Here is a 22,798-nt window from a genome sequence, read left to right on the forward strand (position 1 = left end):
TTTTGGCATGTATCTCATGCGCATGAGAAACTTTTTCTAAAGTTATAAAAATAAAAATTTTTATTTTTTTTTTATTTTTTTATTTTTTTTTTAGACATGTATCTCGTGTGCACGAGAAACTATGTCGTGGGCACGAGAAAACTTTCTCGTGCGAGAAACTTTTTATAAAGTTATAAAAATAAAAAAATGTCTAATTTTTTTTTATTTATTTTTTTTTAAACATGCATCTCGTGCGCACGAGAAACTTTTTATAAAGTAATAAAAATTAAAAAAAATTTAATTATTTTTTAAACATGTATCTCGTGCACACAAGAAACTTTTTATAAAGTTTTTTTAAAAAATTGTATTTTTTATTTTTTAGACATGTATCTCGTGCGCACGAGAAACTTTTTATAAAGTTATAAGAAAAAAAAAATCTTTTTTTTTTTTTTAGACATGTATCTCATGTGCACAAGATAGTTTCTCATGCGCACGAGATACATGTCTAAAAAAATAAAAACAATAAAAAAAAAAATTTTTCTTTTTTTTTTACATTGACATTGACATTGATTAAATGTTGTCAAAAAGCATGTTGTTTCAACGTTGTATTTGTGTTGTAGAATATTAGTTGTAAAAATGACCAAAATTCAATGGTCAAATCAACGTCAGAGCGCAACATTGATAAACGTCGTCAAAAAGCATGTTGTTTCAACGTTGGATTTGTGTTGTAGAATATTGGTTGTAAAATGGCCAAAATTCAATGGTAAAATCAACGGCAGAACCCGACATTGATTAAACGTCGTCAAAAAACATGTTGTTTCAACGTTGTATTTGTGTTGTAGAATAATGGTTGGGAAATGACCAAAAAAAAAATTTGTATAATTTTTATTTTTATTTTTTATTTTTTTAGACATGTATCTCGTGCGCACGAGAAACTTTTTCTAAAGTTATAAAAATAAAAAAATGTATAATTTTTTTTTATAATTTTTTTTTTTCGACATGTATCTCGTGCGCACGAGAAAACCTAGTCTTGCGAGAAACTTTTTCTAAAGTTATAAAAATAAAAAAATAAAAATGTCTAATTTTTTTTTTTTTTTTTTTTTTTTTTAGACATGTATCTCGTGCGCACGAGAAACTTTTTAGTTTAAAAAAATAATCCCATATAGTAAATATGTGCTTGTGTTACATTTATAATTGTCTTTTTTTCCTTTGGAATTCTGATTATTTAGTTAAAAAATATATATAAATAAAATCCAATATGTGCTTGTGTTACATTTATAATTGTCTTTTTTTCCTTTGGAATTCAGATTATTTAGTAAAAAAAAATAAAAATAAAAATGAAAAAAATCCCATATTGTGAATATGTGCTTGTGTTACATTTATAATTGTCTTTTTTTCCTTTGGAATTCTGATTATTTAGTAAAAAATAAAAATCCCAAATTTTGAATATGTGCTTGTGTTGCATTTATAGTTGTCTTTTTTTCCTTTGGAATTCAGATTATTTAGTAAAAATTTTTTAAATAAAATAAAATAAATCCTATATTGTGAATATGTGCTTGTGTTACATTTATAATTGTCTTTTTTTCCTTTGGAATTCTGATTATTTAGTAAAAATAAATAAATAAATAAAATCCCATATTGTGAATATGTGCTTGTGTTACATATATAATTGTCTTTTTTTCCTTTGTAATTCAGATTATTTAGTAAAAATAAATAAATACATACATAAAAAAAATCCCATATTGTGAATATGTGCTTGTGTTACACTTATAATTGCCTTTTTTCCTTTGGAATTCAGATTATTTAGTAAAAATAAATAAAAAAAATAAAAAAATCCCATATTGTGAATATGTGCTTGTGTTACATTCATAATTGTCTTTATTTCCTTTGGAATTCTGATTATTTAGTAAAAATAAATTTAAAAAAATTTAAAATCCCATATTATGAATATGTGCTGGTGTTACATTCATAATTGTCTTTATTTCCTTTGGAATTCTGATTATTTAGTAAAAATAAATAAAAAACATTAAAAAAATCCCATATTATGAAAATGTGCTGGTGTTACATTTATAATTGTCTTTTTTTCCTTTGGAATTCAGATTATTTAGTAAAAAAATAAATACATTTCAAAAATCCCATATTGTGAATACGTGCTTGTGTTACATTTATAATTGTCTTTTTTCCTTTGGAATTCAGATTATTTAGTAAAAATAAAGAAATACATACATTTAAAAAAAATCCCATATTGTGAACATGTGCTTGTGTTACATTTATAATTGCCTTTTTTTCCTTTGGAATTCAGATTATTTAGTAAAAATAAATAAATACAATCCCATATTGTGAATATGTGCTTGTGTTACATTTATAATTGTCTTTTTTTCTTTTGGAATTCAGATTATTTAGTAAAAAAAAAATTAAATCTTTTTTTTTTAAATCCCATATTGTGAATATGTGCTTGTGTTACATTTATAATTGTCTTTTTTTCCTTTGGAATTCTGATTATTTAGTAAAAAATAAAAATCCCAAATTTTGAATATGTGCTTGTGTTGCATTTATAGTTGTCTTTTTTTCCTTTGGAATTCAGATTATTTAGTAAAAAAAATTTAAATAAAATAAAATAAATCCTATATTGTGAATATGTGCTTGTGTTACATTTATAATTGTCTTTTTTTCCTTTGGAATTCAGATTATTTAGTAAAAATAAATAAATAAATAAAATCCCATATTGTGAATATGTGCTTGTGTTACATATATAATTGTCTTTTTTTCCTTTGTAATTCAGATTATTTAGTAAAAATAAATAAATACATACATTAAAAAAAATCCCATATTGTGAATATGTGCTTGTGTTACATTCATAATTGTCTTTATTTCCTTTGGAATTCTGATTATTTAGTAAAAATAAATAAAAAACATTAAAAAATCCCATATTATGAAAATGTGCTGGTGTTACATTTATAATTGTCTTTTTTTCCTTTGGAATTCAGATTATTTAGTAAAAAAATTAATACATTTCAAAAATCCCATATTGTGAATACGTGCTTGTGTTACATTTATAATTGTCTTTTTTCCTTTGGAATTCAGATTATTTAGTAAAAATAAAGAAATACATACATTTTAAAAAAATCCCATATTGTGAACATGTGCTTGTGTTACATTTATAATTGCCTTTTTTTCCTTTGGAATTCAGATTATTTAGTAAAAATAAATAAATACAATCCCATATTGTGAATATGTGCTTGTGTTACATTTATAATTGTCTTTTTTTCTTTTGGAATTCAGATTATTTAGTAAAAAAAAATTAAATCTTTTTTTTTTATATCCCATATTGTGAATATGTGCTTGTGTTACATTTATAATTGTCTTTTTTTCCTTTGGAATTCAGATTATTTAGTAAAAAAAAATAAAAATAAAAATGAAAAAAATCCCATATTGTGAATATGTGCTTGTGTTACATTTATAATTGTCTTTTTTTCCTTTGGAATTCTGATTATTTAGTAAAAAATAAAAATCCCAAATTTTGAATATGTGCTTGTGTTGCATTTATAGTTGTCTTTTTTTCCTTTGGAATTCAGATTATTTAGTAAAAAAAATTTAAATAAAATAAAATAAATCCTATATTGTGAATATGTGCTTGTGTTACATTTATAATTGTCTTTTTTTCCTTTGGAATTCTGATTATTTAGTAAAAATAAATAAATAAATAAAATCCCATATTGTGAATATGTGCTTGTGTTACATATATAATTGTCTTTTTTTCCTTTGTAATTCAGATTATTTAGTAAAAATAAATAAATACATACATAAAAAAAATCCCATATTGTGAATATGTGCTTGTGTTACACTTATAATTGCCTTTTTTCCTTTGGAATTCAGATTATTTAGTAAAAATAAATAAAAAAAATAAAAAAATCCCATATTGTGAATATGTGCTTGTGTTACATTCATAATTGTCTTTATTTCCTTTGGAATTCTGATTATTTAGTAAAAATAAATTTAAAAAAATTTAAAATCCCATATTATGAATATGTGCTGGTGTTACATTCATAATTGTCTTTATTTCCTTTGGAATTCTGATTATTTAGTAAAAATAAATAAAAAACATTAAAAAATCCCATATTATGAAAATGTGCTGGTGTTACATTTATAATTGTCTTTTTTTCCTTTGGAATTCAGATTATTTAGTAAAAAAATAAATACATTTAAAAAATCCCATATTGTGAATACGTGCTTGTGTTACATTTATAATTGTCTTTTTTCCTTTGGAATTCAGATTATTTAGTAAAAATAAAGAAATACATACATTTAAAAAAAATCCCATATTGTGAACATGTGCTTGTGTTACATTTATAATTGCCTTTTTTTCCTTTGGAATTCAGATTATTTAGTAAAAATAAATAAATACAATCCCATATTGTGAATATGTGCTTGTGTTACATTTATAATTGTCTTTTTTTCTTTTGGAATTCAGATTATTTAGTAAAAAAAAATTAAATCTTTTTTTTTTAAATCCCATATTGTGAATATGTGCTTGTGTTACATTTATAATTGTCTTTTTTTCCTTTGGAATTCTGATTATTTAGTAAAAAATAAAAATCCCAAATTTTGAATATGTGCTTGTGTTGCATTTATAGTTGTCTTTTTTTCCTTTGGAATTCAGATTATTTAGTAAAAAAAATTTAAATAAAATAAAATAAATCCTATATTGTGAATATGTGCTTGTGTTACATTCATAATTGTCTTTATTTCCTTTGGAATTCTGATTATTTAGTAAAAATAAATAAAAAACATTAAAAAATCCCATATTATGAAAATGTGCTGGTGTTACATTTATAATTGTCTTTTTTTCCTTTGGAATTCAGATTATTTAGTAAAAAAATTAATACATTTCAAAAATCCCATATTGTGAATACGTGCTTGTGTTACATTTATAATTGTCTTTTTTCCTTTGGAATTCAGATTATTTAGTAAAAATAAAGAAATACATACATTTAAAAAAAATCCCATATTGTGAACATGTGCTTGTGTTACATTTATAATTGCCTTTTTTTCCTTTGGAATTCAGATTATTTAGTAAAAATAAATAAATACAATCCCATATTGTGAATATGTGCTTGTGTTACATTTATAATTGTCTTTTTTTCTTTTGGAATTCAGATTATTTAGTAAAAAAAAATTAAATCTTTTTTTTTTATATCCCATATTGTGAATATGTGCTTGTGTTACATTTATAATTGTCTTTTTTTCCTTTGGAATTCTGATTATTTAGTAAAAAATAAAAAATAAATACATTTTAAAAATCCCATATTGTGAATATGTGCTTGTGTTACATTTATAATTGTCTTTTTTTCCTTTAGAATTCAGATTATTAAGTAAAAAATAAATTACAAAAATAAATAAATACATTTAAAAAATCCCATATCGTGAATATGTGCTTGTGTTACATTTATAATGGTCTTTTTTTCCTTTGTAATTCAGATTATTTAGTACAAATTTAAAAAATCCCATATTGTGAATATGTGCTTGTGTTACATTTATAATTGCCTTTTTTTCCTTCGGAATTCAGATTATTTAGTAAAAATAAATAAATAAAATCCCATATTGTGAATATGTGCTTGTGTTACATTTATAATTGTCTTTTTTTCTTTTGGAATTCAGATTATTTAGTAAAAAAAAAATTAAATCATTTTTTAAAAAATCCCATATTGTGAATATGTGCTTGTGTTACATTTATAATTGTCTTTTTTTCCTTTGGAATTCTGATTATTTAGTAAAAAATAAAAAATAAATACATTTTAAAAATCCCATATTGTGAATATGTGCTTGTGTTACATTTATAATTGTCTTTTTTTCCTTTAGAATTCAGATTATTAAGTAAAAAATAAATTACAAAAATAAATAAATACATTTAAAAAATCCCATATCGTGAATATGTCCTTGTGTTACATTTATAATGGTCTTTTTTTCCTTTGTAATTCAGATTATTTTGTAAAAATAAAAAAAATCCCATATTGTGAATATGTGCTTGTGTTACATTTATATATATTTTTTTTCCTTTGGAATTCTGATTATTTAGTAAAAAAAATAAATAAATAAATAAAATCCCATATTGTGAATATGTGCTTGTGTTACATTTATAATTGTCTTTTTTTCTTTTGGAATTCAGATTATTTAGTAAAAAAAAATTAAATATTTTTTTAAAAAATCCCATATTGTGAATATGTGCTTGTGTTACACTTCTAATAGTCTTTTTTTCCTTTGGAATTCTGATTATTTAGTTAAAAAAAAATTAAGAAAATAAATAAAATCTCTTATTATGAATATGTGCTTTTGTAACATTTATAATTGTCTTTTTTTTCCTTTGGAATTCAGATTTTTAATTTAAAAAATACATTAATTAATAAATACAAATAAAAAAATCCCATATTGCTTTATTTTGAAGTCCAGCCTGCGCCACATCCTGGCATCCGTCTGCCAGCTTGACCGCGTATAGAAGATGGCTGCAGCGAACACGGTGCGAGGAGTGCGGGGTTGGAGGAGTGAAGTGTAAGGAGGAAGAAAAAGTGGGTGGGACACTTCCTGTTTATGGCAAATCACGTGACTATGGGAGGGGCGTGGCCGAGTCTTGCATGAATGACTCTGTGAGGGGAAGTTGAAGTACATTAGTGGGTTTTTCCCCAAATGAAACATTTATTTATTCCTCTCAAAAAGTAGAGCTGTGGACAATAAATGATGGAGAGTTCAAAGGTCACGTCACTTAACTCTTTCAACCCCAATTTTGACCTTTTGACGAGTCGGCAGTTGTCGTTACTAATCCGGCGACAACAGGTTTGTTATTGTCACGCTCACAGCTGCTGGCGGCGTGACGGAACATGAGAGACGTGGCGCAGCAGACACTATTTTCTCATCAAATAATCTCCATTAATAGACGCTGAGTGCACTGACAAATAATCTCCATTAATATCTGTGAGTGCACTGACAAATAATCTCCATTAATAGATGCTGAGTGCACTGACAAATAATCTCCATTAATAGATGTGAGTGCAGTGACAAATAATCTCCATTAATAGATGTGAGTGCACTGACAAATAATATCCATTAATAGATGCTGAGTGCACTGACAAATAATCTCCATTAATAGATGCTGAGTGCACTGACAAATAATATCCATTAATATATGTGAGTGCACTGACAAATAATCTCCATTAATATATGATGAACACACTGACAAATAATCTCCATTAATAGATGCTGAGTGCACTGACAAATAATATCCATTAATATATGTGAGTGCACTGACAAATAATCTCCATTAATAGATGCTGAGTGCACTGACAAATAATCTCCATTAATAGATGCTGAGTGCACTGACAAATAATCTCCATTAATAGATGTGAGTGCACTGACAAATAATCTCCATTAATAGATGCTGAGTGCACTGACAAATAATCTCCATTAATAGATGCTGAGTGCACTGACAAATAATCTCCATTAATAGATGCTGAGTGCACTGACAAATAATCTCCATTAATATATGATGAGTGCACTGACAAATAATCTCCATTAATAGATGCTGAGTGCACTGACAAATAATCTCAATTAATAGATGCTGAGTGCACTGACAAATAATCTCCATTAATAGATGCTGAGTGCACTGACAAATAATCTCCATTAATATATGATGAGTGCACTGACAAATAATCTCCATTAATAGATGCTGAGTGCACTGACAAATAATCTCCATTAATAGATGCTGAGTGCACTGACAAATAATCTTAATTAATATCTGTGAGTGCACTGACAAATAATCTCCATTAATATATGATGAACACACTGACAAATAATCTCCATTAATAGATGCTGAGTGCACTGACAAATAATATCCATTAATATATGTGAGTGCACTGACAAATAATCTCCATTAATAGATGCTGAGTGCACTGACAAATAATCTCCATTAATAGATGCTGAGTGCACTGACAAATAATCTCCATTAATAGATGTGAGTGCACTGACAAATAATCTCCATTAATAGATGCTGAGTGCACTGACAAATAATCTCCATTAATAGATGCTGAGTGCACTGACAAATAATCTCCATTAATAGATGCTGAGTGCACTGACAAATAATCTCCATTAATATATGATGAGTGCACTGACAAATAATCTCCATTAATAGATGCTGAGTGCACTGACAAATAATCTCCATTAATAGATGCTGAGTGCACTGACAAATAATCTCCATTAATAGATGCTGAGTGCACTGACAAATAATCTCCATTAATATATGATGAGTGCACTGACAAATAATCTCCATTAATAGATGCTGAGTGCACTGACAAATAATCTCCATTAATAGATGCTGAGTGCACTGACAAATAATCTTAATTAATATATGATGAGTGCACTGACAAATAATCTCCATTAATAGATGCTGAGTGCACTGACAAATAATCTCCATTAATATATGATGAGTGCACTGACAAATAATCTCCATTAATAGATGCTGAGTGCACTGACAAATAATCTCCATTAATAGATTCTGAGTGCACTGACAAATAATCTCCATTAATAGATGCTGAGTGCACTGACAAATAATCTCCATTAATAGATGCTGAGTGCACTGACAAATCATCTCCATTAATAGATTTGAGTGCACTGACAAATATTCTCCATTAATATCTGTGAGTGCACTGACAAATAATCTCCATTAATAGATGCTGAGTGCACTGACAAATAATCTCCATTAATAGATGCTGAGTGCACTGACAAATTATCTCCATTAATAGATGCTGAGTGCACTGACAAATAATCTCCATTAATATATGATGAGTGCACTGACAAATAATCTCCATTAATATATGATGAGTGCACTGACAAATAATCTCCACTAATAGATGTGAGTGTGTGGTTGTTTTTAAAGGGCTTTATAAATAAAGTTGGTATGGTATGGTATGGTATTAATAGATGCTGAGTGCACTGACAAATAATCTCCATTAATAGATGCTGAGTGCACTGACAAATAATCTCCATTAATAGATGCTGAGTGCACTGACAAATAATCTCCATTAATAGATGCTGAGTGCACTGACAAATAATCTCCATTAATAGATGCTGAGTGCACTGACAAATCATCTCCATTAATAGATTTGAGTGCACTGACAAATATTCTCCATTAATATCTGTGAGTGCACTGACAAATAATCTCCATTAATAGATGCTGAGTGCACTGACAAATAATCTCCATTAATAGATGCTGAGTGCACTGACAAATTATCTCCATTAATAGATGCTGAGTGCACTGACAAATAATCTCCATTAATATATGATGAGTGCACTGACAAATAATCTCCATTAATATATGATGAGTGCACTGACAAATAATCTCCACTAATAGATGTGAGTGCACTGACAAATAATCTCCATTAATAGATGCTGAGTGCACTGACAAATAATCTCCATTAATAGATGCTGAGTGCACTGACAAATAATCTCCATTAATAGATGCTGAGTGCACTGACAAATAATCTCCATTAATAGATGATGAGTGCACTGACAAATAATCTCCACTAATAGATGTGTGTGCACTGACAAATAATCTCCATTAATAGATGTGAGTGCACTGACAAATAATCTCCATTAATATCTGTGAGTGCACTGACAAATAATCTCCATTAATATCTGTGAGTGCACTGACAAATAATCTCCATTAATAGATGCTGAGTGCACTGACAAATAATCTCCATTAATAGATGCTGAGTGCACTGACAAATAATCTTAATTAATATATGATGAGTGCACTGACAAATAATCTCCATTAATAGATGCTGAGTGCACTGACAAATAATCTCCATTAATATATGATGAGTGCACTGACAAATAATCTCCATTAATAGATGCTGAGTGCACTGACAAATAATCTCCATTAATAGATTCTGAGTGCACTGACAAATAATCTCCATTAATAGATGCTGAGTGCACTGACAAATAATCTCCATTAATAGATGCTGAGTGCACTGACAAATCATCTCCATTAATAGATTTGAGTGCACTGACAAATATTCTCCATTAATATCTGTGAGTGCACTGACAAATAATCTCCATTAATAGATGCTGAGTGCACTGACAAATAATCTCCATTAATAGATGCTGAGTGCACTGACAAATTATCTCCATTAATAGATGCTGAGTGCACTGACAAATAATCTCCATTAATATATGATGAGTGCACTGACAAATAATCTCCATTAATATATGATGAGTGCACTGACAAATAATCTCCACTAATAGATGTGAGTGTGTGGTTGTTTTTAAAGGGCTTTATAAATAAAGTTGGTATGGTATGGTATGGTATTAATAGATGCTGAGTGCACTGACAAATAATCTCCATTAATAGATGCTGAGTGCACTGACAAATAATCTCCATTAATAGATGCTGAGTGCACTGACAAATAATCTCCATTAATAGATGCTGAGTGCACTGACAAATAATCTCCATTAATAGATGCTGAGTGCACTGACAAATCATCTCCATTAATAGATTTGAGTGCACTGACAAATATTCTCCATTAATATCTGTGAGTGCACTGACAAATAATCTCCATTAATAGATGCTGAGTGCACTGACAAATAATCTCCATTAATAGATGCTGAGTGCACTGACAAATTATCTCCATTAATAGATGCTGAGTGCACTGACAAATAATCTCCATTAATATATGATGAGTGCACTGACAAATAATCTCCATTAATATATGATGAGTGCACTGACAAATAATCTCCACTAATAGATGTGAGTGCACTGACAAATAATCTCCATTAATAGATGCTGAGTGCACTGACAAATAATCTCCATTAATAGATGCTGAGTGCACTGACAAATAATCTCCATTAATAGATGCTGAGTGCACTGACAAATAATCTCCATTAATAGATGATGAGTGCACTGACAAATAATCTCCACTAATAGATGTGTGTGCACTGACAAATAATCTCCATTAATAGATGTGAGTGCACTGACAAATAATCTCCATTAATATCTGTGAGTGCACTGACAAATAATCTCCATTAATATCTGTGAGTGCACTGACAAATAATCTCCATTAATAGATGCTGAGTGCACTGACAAATAATCTCCATTAATAGATGCTGAGTGCACTGACAAATAATCTTAATTAATATATGATGAGTGCACTGACAAATAGTCTCCATTAATAGATGCTGAGTGCACTGACAAATAATCTCCATTAATATATGATGAGTGCACTGACAAATAATCTCCATTAATAGATGCTGAGTGCACTGACAAATAATCTCCATTAATAGATTCTGAGTGCACTGACAAATAATCTCCATTAATAGATGTGAGTGCACTGACAAATTATCTCCATTAATAGATGTGAGTGCACTGACAAATAATCTCATGACTGTTTTCACAATGAGCAGGTTTAGGTGAAAAGGGGCGGAGCCTGGCCTGTTTCCAGCTGACCTAACTGAAACAATTGAGTTTAGTTTAGTTACCATGAATTTACCATGAATTGATTAACGTGGACTCCGACTTAAACAAGTTAAACAACTTATTGGGGTGTTACTATGTAGTGGTCAATTGTACGGAATATGTACTGTACTGTGCAATCTACTAATACAAGTTTCAATCAAGTTTAGTTTCCTTTTATTTTGCTTTGTTTTATTTTATTTTATTTTATTTTCTCTACTTTTCTTTTCCTTACTTTTCTTTTCCTTTCTTTTATTGTTTCCTTTTCTTTTGATTTATTTTATTTTATTTTATTTTATTTTATTTTATTTTATTTTATTTTATTTTATTTTATTTTATTTTATTTTATTTTATTTTATTTCATTTCATTTTATTTTATTTCGTTTTCTTTCCTGTTTTTATTTTGTTTTCTTTTGTTTTCTTTTATTTGCTTTTGTTTACTTTTCTTTTTTCCTCTTATTTTGCTTTGTTTTCTTTTGTTTTCTTTCCATTTATTTTATTTTATTTTTTCCTTTTATTGTGATTTCTTTTCTTTTCTTTTATTTACTTCTATTTTAACTTATTTTATTTTATTCTCTTTTCTTTTCTTTTCTTTTCTTTTCTTTTCTTTTCTTTCTTCCTTTTATTTTGTTTTTTTAAATTTTCTTTTGTTTTCTTTTATTTTCTTTTATTTACTTTTCTTTTTACTCTTCTTTTGCTTTGTTTTCTTTTCTTTTCTTTTCTTGTTTCCTTTTCTTTTGCTTTGTCTTCTTTTATTTTTTTCCCTTTTTTTCTTTTCTTTTCTTTCATTTTCTTCTCTTTTATTTTCCTTTCTCATCTTTTCTTTTATTTTCCTTTCTTTTATTTTCTTGTCTTGTCTTTTGTTTTCTTTTCTTTTCTTTTTTTTTTCTTGTTTCATTTTATTTTGCTTAGTTTTCTTTTCATTTATTTTCTTTTCTTTTCTTTTCTTTTCTTTTCTTTTCTTTTCTTTTCTTTTCTTTTCTTTTCTTTTCTTTTCTCTTCTCTACACACAGTAGGAGGATACAATAGCTCACCGCTAACAGCAAGCTAGCGCTCCTCAATGTAAACAAATGGGTGGATCTACACATACATCCACTGTAACGATACCAGGTACAAGAGCTCTATCTAGTCGATACTACAATGATTACATGGATATTTTTTATTGTCATGAAATCTTTTGTCATTTTTTTATTGTTTATAAAGTTAGCAAATCAGGATCCTGTAACTACTTGGTATCGGATCCATACCTAAATGTGTGGTATCATCCAAAACTCATGTAAAGTATCAAAGAAGAGAAGAATAAGTGATTATTACATTTGAACAGAAGTGTAGATAGAACATGTTAAAACAGAAAATAAGCAGATATTAACAGTAAATGAACAAGTAGATTAATAGTCCATTTTCTACCGCTTGTCCCTCATAATTTGGACAAAATAATTTGCAACCAGTTTGCTTACTAAAAGACAAATCGTCTAGTATGTGCACTATTTTATTTAAGGCCAGAATTGTTGTTTAATTGCAATAATAAACCTATGTTTAATGTATCATGAGAGTTGATGTTCAAATAAAGCCAAGAATGACATTTTCTCGTGGTCCCCTTTATTTTGAAAAGCATGGATACTGGTACCAAAATGTTGCTATTGGAACTGTAAGCCACTTTGAGAACTTTTAGGGCCAGGCAAAGAAAATGTTTAGTGATGACATAAGAACAACTTTGGTGGATCTTCTCCTGTTGATGGCTGCAGGCGACATTATGTACAGTGTGTGTGTGTGTGTGTGTGTGTGTGTGTGTGTGTGTGTGTGTGTGTGTGTGTGTGTGTGTGTGTGTGTGTGTGTGTGTGTGTGTGTGTGTGTGTGTGTGTGTGTGTGTGTGTCCCCTACCTGTTAGACTTGTTGAGCGTGCACGTCACAGACTGCAGCTTGTTTTGTGTCGTGACAATGCAAGTCATCCAGAAAGTGTTGGAAAAACGCACAAAATGTGTCAGAGTTGACAACAGAAGACTATTAAACCACAAATATACTTCCACAAAGTCATGACTATTTGTTACCGTTTATAAAATGACCAAGTTTAGGGGAAAGGGGCGGAGCCTAGTCTGTTTCCAGCTGACCTAACATGAAACAATAAAGTTTAGTTTAGTTTAGTTTAGTTTAGTCTAGTTTAGTTTCTGTGTTTTTGTTTTCTTTTTCCTTTTATTTTGCTTTGCTTTAATTTGACATACTTTGTGTTTTTGTATTTTATTGTATTTTTTATTTTTATTTTATTTTATTTTATTTTATTTTATTTTATTTTATTTTATTTTATTTTATTTTATTTATTTATTTATTTATTTATTTATTTATTTATTTTTATTTATTTAATTAAATTTAACTTAATTTAGTTTAGTTTAGTTTAGTTTTATGGTATTTAGTTTTGTTTTGTTTTGTTTTATTTTATTTTATTTTGTCTTATTTTGTGTTATTTGTTTTTCTTTTATTTAGTGTTTGTTTGTTTTTGTTTTTTGTTTTGTTTGTTTTTTGGGGGCTTTTGTCTTTTTTTTGTCTTTTGTTTTGTTTTATTTTATGTTATTTTGTTGTGTTTTTTGTTTTTGTTTGTTTTGTCTTGTTGTATTTTATTTTACTTTGCCTTATTTGTTTTTGTTTAATTTTGTTTTTGTTTTGTTTTATTTTTGTTTTGTTTTAGTTTTTTTGGTTTTTGTTTTGTTTTAATTTATTTTATTTTATCGTATTTGTTTTTGTTTTGTTTTGTTTTGTTTTTTTGTTTTTTTGTTTTTTTGTTTTTGTTTTCTCGTTTTGTTGTCTTTTGTTTTGTTTTGTTTTATGTTATTTTGTTGTGTTTTGTTGTTTTGTTTTGTCTTGTCTTGTTTTATTTTATTTTATTTTGTCTTATTTGTTTTTGTTTCATTTTGGGTTTTTTTTGTTTTAATGTATTTTATTTTATCGTATTTGTTTTTGTTTTGTTTTGTTTTGTTTTGTTTTGTTTTTTGTTTTCTTGTTTTTTTGTTTTGTTGTCTTGTTTTGTTTTGTTATTTTGTTGTGTTTTGTTTTGTCTTGTCTTGTTTAATTTTATTTTATTTTGTCTTATTTGTTTTTGTTTCATTTTGTTTTTGTTTTGTTTTGTTTTGTTTTGCTTTGCTTTGTTTTGTTTTGGTTGCGTGTTGTTTTGGTTTGTTTTGTTTTCGTTTCGATTTGTTTCAATTCGTTACGATTTGATTTGCCTTGCTTTGTTGTTTTGTTTTGTATTTTCCATCTTCTTCCACCTATCCGAGGTGGGGTCGCGGGGGCAGCAGCCTAAGCAGGGAAGCCCAGACCTCCTTCTCCACAGCTTCTCCACCCAGCTCCTCCCGGGAGATCCAGAGGCGTTCCCGAGCCAGCTGGGAGACATAGTCTTCCCAGCGTGTCCTGGGTCTTCCTCGTGACCTCCTAGTCGTCAGACGTGCCCAAAACACCTCCACAGGGAGGCGTTCGGGTGGCATCCTGACCAGATGCCCGAACCACCTTATCTGGCTCCTCTCCAGGTGGAGGAGCAGCGGCTTTACTTAGAGCTCGTCCTGATTGACACAACGTCTCACCCTATCTCTGAGGGAGAGTCCCACCACCGTACCAAAGAAACTCATTTCGGTCGCTTGTACCCGAGATCTTGTCCTTTTGGTCGAAACCCAAAACTCATGACCATAGGTGAGGATAGGAAGATCCACCGGTAAATTGAGATCTTTGCCTCAGGCTCAGCTCCCTCTTCTCCAGACCTGTCCAGAGTCCGCATCTCTGCCGACGACGCACTGATCCGTCTGTCGATCCCATTCGTGAACAAGAACTCATGAACACATGAACTCCTCCACTTTGAGCAGAGTGTCATTCCACCCTTGTCCGGGCTAAAACCACAGACTCGGGACTCAGAGGTGCTGAATCTTCACACTCGGCTGCGAACCGATCCAGTGAGATTTGAAGATCAGCCACCAAAGCGGATCCCCTCAATGTCCTGACTGCGCCTCTAGAAATCCTGTCCATAAAAGTTTTGAACAAAACCGCTGACAAAAGACAGCCCATGGCAAAGTCCAACCCTCACTGGTAACAGATCCGACTTACAATGCGGACCAAGTTCTGACCTCTGCCACCGATCAGACAGGGAGCGGCCCGCCGCAATCAGACGGTCCGATACCCCGCATTCCTATAGAACGCCCATCAGGACATCCGAGGGACACGGTCCAGTGCCTTCTTGAAGTCCACAGAACACATGTAGACCGGTTAGGCAAACCAGGACCATGACGAGAGTATAGAGCTGGTCCAGAAACAACACCATTGTTATATTTATGGTAGAACTCCGGCAAATTAGTTGCTAGTTTTCTTTAACCTTAAAATCTACTGTCGTTTTTACAGTGCATGACTATAACTAGGCGCAGTCAGGGTGTTGAGGGGATCCGGTTTGGTGGCTGCAGGATTAGGTCTCTGCTTTTTGCAGATGATGTGGTCCTGATGGCTTCAACTGGCCAGGATCTTCAGATCTCCCTGGGTCGGTTCGCAGCCGAGTGTGAAGCGACTGGGATGAGAATCAGCACCTCCGAGTCCGAGTCCATGGTTCTCGCCCGGAAAAGGGCGGAGTGCCATCTCCGGGTTGGGGAAGAGACCCTGCCCCATGTGGAGGAGTTCAAGTACCTCGGAGTCTTGTTCACGAGTGAGGGAAGAGTGGATCGTTGGATCGGTGCGGCGTCTTCAGTAATGCGGAAGCTGTATCGATCCGTTGTGGTGAAGAAGGAGCTGAGCCGGAAGGCAAAGCTCTCAATTTACCGGTCGATCTACGTTCCCATCCTCACCTATGGTCATGAGCTTTGGGTTTATGACCGAAAGGACAAGATCACGGTGTGAGGAGGCGCACCGGGACCGACTCCGAGATGGGGGCGAGGAAGCAGAGAGGCGGGGCGCACCGGGACCGGCTCCGAGATGGACGGCAGGTGCGTGGATCGCCCACCTCGGCGCAATTCTATAATCACCTGTCAGGGTGTGAAAGGGCAGCAGCAGAGAAGGACGGGGCAGAAGGAGTTGGAGAGCCAACAGCAGTGCATGCAGAGCAAAAGCGACCGAGGGCGAGACGGAGGCGATGACGCGGGAGGCTGAAAAGCAACCGAAGAGCGAGCAGTGGGAGGAGGTGCTGAAAAGCGACCCAACGAAGGACGAAGGTTTATTGAAAGAATAAAACAAAGTCACGAAACTGCTCGCCGTCATGTCAATTCTTGGTGGTCCATGGAACCCGGAGGGAGGTAGACCTCCACACACGTGTACAAGCGGCCGAAATGAGTTTCCTCCGCCGGGTGGCGGGTCTCTCCCTTAGAGATAGGGTGAGAAGCTCTGTCATCCGGGAGGAGCTCAAAGTAAAGCCGCTGCTCCTCCACATGGAGAGGAGCCAGATGAGGTGGTTCGGGCATCTGGTCAGGATGCCACCCGAACGCCTCCCGAGGGAGGTGTTTAGGGCACGTCCGACCGGTAGGAGGCCACGGGGAAGACCCAGGACACGTTGGGAAGACTATGTCTTCGGCTGGCCTGGGAACGCCTCGGGATCCCCCGGGAGGAGCTGGACGAAGTGGCTGGGGAGAGGGAAGTCTGGGCTTCCCTGCTTAGGCTGCTGCCCCCTTTTCTTTTAACCGTAAAATGTTATTTTTTACAGTGCTTTAGCATAGAAAAACTAACTTTTTCCTCAAGTCCCACTTCAAACACAAGATGTGAGCACAGGTTGGACAAAACCATCATCCAACATTAACACCTGACTGACAGTTCTCTTGCCTTACAACATTGCCATCTAGTGGACACAAAGCCTCATTACAGGATTCCTTCACCAAGGGCTCAACCGACAGATACTGTAGATTGAAAGCTCTATGGAAATAGTTTTTTTCTTTTTGAGGTCTTAACATGTAGGAAAAGTCCCCAGTTCGTCACCCCGATGAATCAAATGGCAGCCCTGATAGATAGACACATCATCTTTATGCCACATTGCTGCAGTTCTCACTCTTGTCCACTAGATGTCGCCAAAGACCGCTGATACGCTCACAAAGCACATATAATCCTTCTTACATAAACAATGTTTTGCTTTACATAAATACAAATATTGAAATAGGGTAAAAAGCTGTTTTGCAACAAGAAAGTTTTAATGTTCATTTTCTTATTTACATAAATATAAACAAATAGAAATATAAACAGTAATAATGTGTTAAGTGACGAGAAAGTTTTAATGTTTGATTTTTGTATTTATATAAGTACAAATACAAAAAATACAACCAAAAAAGGCTGAAAAGGCTTGATGTAACGAGAAATTTTAAATGTTGGATTTTTTAAATATAAACAAGTACAAAAAAACTGTAAAAAAGGTGTTACGTATCGAGAAAGTTTTTATATTTATAAAAAAAATACAAAAAACAGTAAAAAGGTCAAAAAGCCATGATGTAACCAGACAGTTCACATGTTAGATTTTTTTTCTCTACATACAAAAAATGTATACAAATAACAGCAAAAAAGAGTTATGTAACAAGAACTTTTAAATGTTAGATTTTTTTCTTTATATTAAAAAAAAACAGTAAAAAGGTGTTGTGTAACGCACAAGTTTTAATGTTAGATTTTTTTCTTTATATAAAAAAATACAAAAATAACAGTAAAAAAGTTAAGTGATGCAACAGGAAACTTTAAATGTTTTGTTTTTTTCACGTTAAAACGTTAAAAAGGCGTGATGTAACCAGAAAGTTTAGATGTTTGATTTTTTTTCTTTGTATAGAGAAAATACTACAAAAAATGTAAAAAAAAAAAAAAAAAAAAAAGCAAGTATGTTTTCTTTGTATAAATATAAACAAATAAAAAAAAAACTGTAAAAAAGCAATGATTTTTTCTTTGAATATAAATACAAAAAACAGTAAAATGGCGTAATGTAACGCGTAGGTTTTAATGTTAGATTTTTTTCTTCATATAAAAAAAACCAGTAACAAAGTTAAGTGATGTAACTAGAAAGTTTAAATGTTTTGAAGTTTTTTTTCTTTATATATAAACAAGTAAAATGTTTTTTTTAAAACAGTAAAAAAAAGTTAAGTGATGTACAGGAAAGTTTTAAAGTTTTTTTTTCTTCATATATAAACAAATAAAATGTTTTTTTTTAAAAACAGTAATGAAGTTAGATGTAACGAGATAGTTTAAATGTTTTAAAGTTTTTTTTCTTCATATATAAACAACTAAAATATATTGTTTTTAAAAGTTATGTAATGTCACTAGAAAGTTTAAATGTTTAGAATTTTTTTCTTCATATATAAACAAGTAAAATATTTACAAAACAGTAAAAAAGTTAAGTGATGAAAATAGTTCAAATGTATTTTTCTTCATATATAAACAAGTAAAATATTTAAAAAACAGTAAAAAAAAAAAGTTAAGTAATGTCACTAGAAAGTTTAAATGTTTAGAATTTTTTTTCTTCATATATAAACAAGTAAAATGTTTTTTAAAAACAGTAAAAAAAAAAAAAGGTAAGTGATGTAACAGGAAAGTTTGTTTAAAAGTTTGTTTTTCTTCATATATAAACAAGTAAAATATTTTTAAAAAACAGTAAAAAGGTTAGCTGTAACGATATAGCTTAAATCTATTAAAGTTGTCTTTTCTTCATATATAAACAAGTAAAATATTAAAAAAATGTAAAAAAAAAAGTTAAGTAATGTCACTTGAAAGTTTAAATGTTTTAAAGTTTTTTCTTCATATATAAACAAGTAAAATATTTAATAAACAATAAAAAAATTAAGTGATGTAAATAATTTTAAATGTTTTTTTCTTCATATATAAACAAGTAAAATATTTTTTAAAAACAGTAAAGTAAAATATTTTTTAAAAAACGTAAAAAAGTTAAGTGTTGTAACAGGAAAGTTTAAATGTTTTAAAGGGTTTTTTTCTTCAAATATAAACAAGTAAAATATTTTTTTTTAAACAGTAAAAAAGTTAGATGTAGCGAGATAGTTTAAATGTATTAAAGTTTTCTTTTCTTCATATATAAACAAGTAAAATATAAATATACAGTACAAAAAAAAGTTAAGTTTAAATGTTTTGAAGTTTTTTTTTCTTCATATATAAACAAGTCAAATATTTAAAAAACAATAACAAAGTTAAGTGATGCAAATAGTTTTAAATGTTTTTTCTTTATATATATAAACATGTAAATTATATATTTTTTTAAACAGTAAAAAAAAGGTAAGTGATGTAACTAAAAAGTTTGAATGTGTTGAAGTTTTTTTCTTCATATATAAACAAGTAAAATATTTAAAAAACAGTATAAAAGTTAAGTGATGTAAATAGTTTAAATGTTTTTTATCATATATAAACAAGTAAAATATTTAAAAAACAGTAAAACAGTTAAGTGATGTAAATAGATTAAATGTTTTTTTCTTCATATATAAACAAGTAAAATATTTTTAAAAAACAGTACAAAAGGTAAGTGATGTAACTAGAAAGTTTAAATGTGTTGAAGTTTTTTTTTTCATATATAAACAAGTAAAATATTTTAAAAACAGTAAAAAAAAAAATTAAAGTGATGTAAATAGTTTAAATGTTTTTTTCTTCATATATAAACAAGTAAAATATTTTAAAAACAGTAAAAAAAAAGTTAAGAAATCTAAATAGTTTAAATGTTTTATTCTTTATATACAAACAAGTAAAATATTTTTTTTAAATAGTAAAAAAGTTAAGTGATGTAAATAGTTTAAATGTTTTTTTCTTCATATACAAACAAGTAAAATATATATATTTTTAAAACAGTAAAAAAGATAAAGTGATGTAACTAGAAAGTTTAAATGTGTTGGGTTTTTTTCTTCATATATAAACAAGTAAAATATTTAAAAAACAGTAAAAAAGTTAAGTGATGTAAATACCGTAGTTTAAATGTTTTTTCTTCATATATAAACAATTAAAGTATTTAAAAAACAATAAAAAAGATAAGTGATTTTTTTCTTCATATATAAACAAGTAAAATATATATTTTTTAAAAACAGTAAAGTTAAGTGATGTAACTAGAAAGTTTAAATGTTTATATATGAAAAAAAAAAACTTAAACAAGTAAAATATTTTTTTAAAAACAGTAAAAAAGGTAAGTGATGTAACTAGAAAGTTTAAATGTGTTAGAAGTTTTTTTTCTTCATATATAAACAAGCGAAATATTAAAAAAAAAACAGTAAAAAAGTTAAATGATGTAAATAGTTCAATGTTTTTTTCTTCATATATAAACAAGTCAATTTTTTTTTTTTAAACAGTAAAGAAGTTAAGTGATGCAACTAGGAAGTTTAAATGTGTTGGAAATATTTTCTTCTTCATATATAAACAAGTAAAATATTTTTAAAAACAGTTAAAAAGTTAAGTGATGTAAATAGTTTAAATGTTTTTTTCTTCATATATAAACAAGTAAAATATTTAAAAAAAACAGTAAAAAAAAGTAAGTGATGTAACTAAAAAGTTTAAATGTGTTGAAGTTTTTTTTCTTCATATATAAACAAGTAAAATATTTTTAAAAAACAGTAAAAAAGTTAAGTGATGTAAATAGTTTAAATGTTTTTTTCTTCATATATAAACAAAGTAAAATATTTTTTTAAAAACGGTAAAAAAGGTAAGTGATGTAACTAGAAAGTTTAAATGTGTTGAAGTTTTTTTCTTCATATATAAACAAGTAAAATATTTAAAAAAAAACAGTAAAAAAAAGTTAAGTGATGTAAATAGTTTAAATGTTTTTTTCTTCTTATATAGACATGTAAAATATTTTTAAAAAACAGTAAAAAAAAAAGTTAAGTGATGTAACTTGAAAGTTTAAATGTTTATATATGAAGAAAAAAAAACTTCAAGATGTAAAATATTTTTAAAAACAGTAAAAAAGGTAAGTGATGTAACTAGAAAGTTTAAATGTCTTGAAGTTTTTTTTCTTCATATATAAACAAGGAAAAAAAGTAAAGTTAAGTGATGTAACTAGAAAGTTTAAAATGTTTATATATGAAGAAAAAAAAACTTAAACAAGTAAAATATTTAAAAAAAAAACATTAAAAAAGGTAAATGATGTAACTAGAAAGTTTAAATGTGTTGAAGTTTTTTTTCTTCATATATAAACAAGTAAAATATTTTTTTAAAACAGTAAAAAATTAGATGTAACGAGATAGTTTAAATGTTTTAAAGGTTTTTTTCTTCATATATCAACAAGTAAAATATTTCAAACAGTAAAAAAGTTAAGTGATGTAAATACTTTTAAATGTTTTTTTCTTTATATATAAACAAGTAAAATATTTCAAAAACAGTAAAAAAGTTAAGTGATGTAAATACTTTTAAATGTTTTTTTCTTCATATACAAACAAGTAAAATATTTCAAAAACAGTAAAAAAAATTAAGTGATGTAAATAGTTTTAAATTATTTTTCTTCATATAGAAACAAGTAAAATATTAAAAACATTAAAAATAAAATAAAGTTAAGTGATGTAACTGGAAAGTTTATATGTGAAGAAAAAAAACTTAAACAAGTCAAATATTTCAAAAAACAGTCAAAAAGTTAAGTGATGTAGCTAGAAAGTTTAAATGTGTTGAAGTTTTTTTTTCTTCATATATAAACAAGTAAAATATTTTAAAAACTGTAAAAAAGTTAAGTGATGAAAATAGTTTTAAATGTATTTTTTTCATATACAAACAAGCAAAATATAAAATAACAGTAAAAAAATTAAGTGATGTAAATAGTTTAAATGTTTTTTTTCTTCATATATAAACACGTTTTTTTTTAAAACAGTAAAAAAGGTAACTAAAAAGTTGAAATGTGTTGAAGTTTTTTTTCTTCATATATAAACAAGTATTTAAAAAACAGTAAAAAAGTTAAGTGATGAAAAGGTTTTTTTTTAAATTCTTTATAAGTAAAATACATATTTTTTAAAACAGTAAAAAAGTTAAGTGATGTAACTAGAAAGTTTAAATGTTTATATATGAAGAAAAAAAACCTTAAGTAAAATATTTCAAAAAACAGTAAGTAGGTGTGAAGTAGCAAGAAATGTCAAATGTTAGATTATTTTCTAATATAATGTAAGCAACTTTTTCTTCATATATAAACAAGTAAAATATTTAAAAAACAGTAAAAAAGTTGAGTGATGTAAATAGTTTTTTTTTTAAATTCTTCATATATAAACAAGTAAAATATTTTAAAAAACAGTAAAAAAAAAAGTTAAGTGATGTAAATAGTTTAAATGTTTTTTTCTTCATATATAAAGTTAAAAAGGGTAAGTGATGTAACTAGAAAGTTTAAATGTGTTGAAGTTTTTTTTTATTCATATATAAATAAGTAAAATATTTTAAAAACAG

The 22,798-nt window shown here is 28.7% G+C and overlaps 1 protein-coding gene across 1 annotated transcript in view; it reads left to right on the forward strand.

The window, feature by feature from the left end:
• Nucleotides 1–22,798, forward strand: part of LOC133650116 (cytochrome c oxidase assembly factor 4 homolog, mitochondrial-like) — a 324,940-nt gene that overhangs the window by 86,035 nt on the left and 216,107 nt on the right. The gene's annotated exons all lie outside the window — the stretch shown is intronic.

This window comes from Entelurus aequoreus, linkage group LG05 (genome assembly GCF_033978785.1).
Source record: "Entelurus aequoreus isolate RoL-2023_Sb linkage group LG05, RoL_Eaeq_v1.1, whole genome shotgun sequence".
NCBI lineage: Eukaryota > Metazoa > Chordata > Actinopteri > Syngnathiformes > Syngnathidae > Entelurus > Entelurus aequoreus.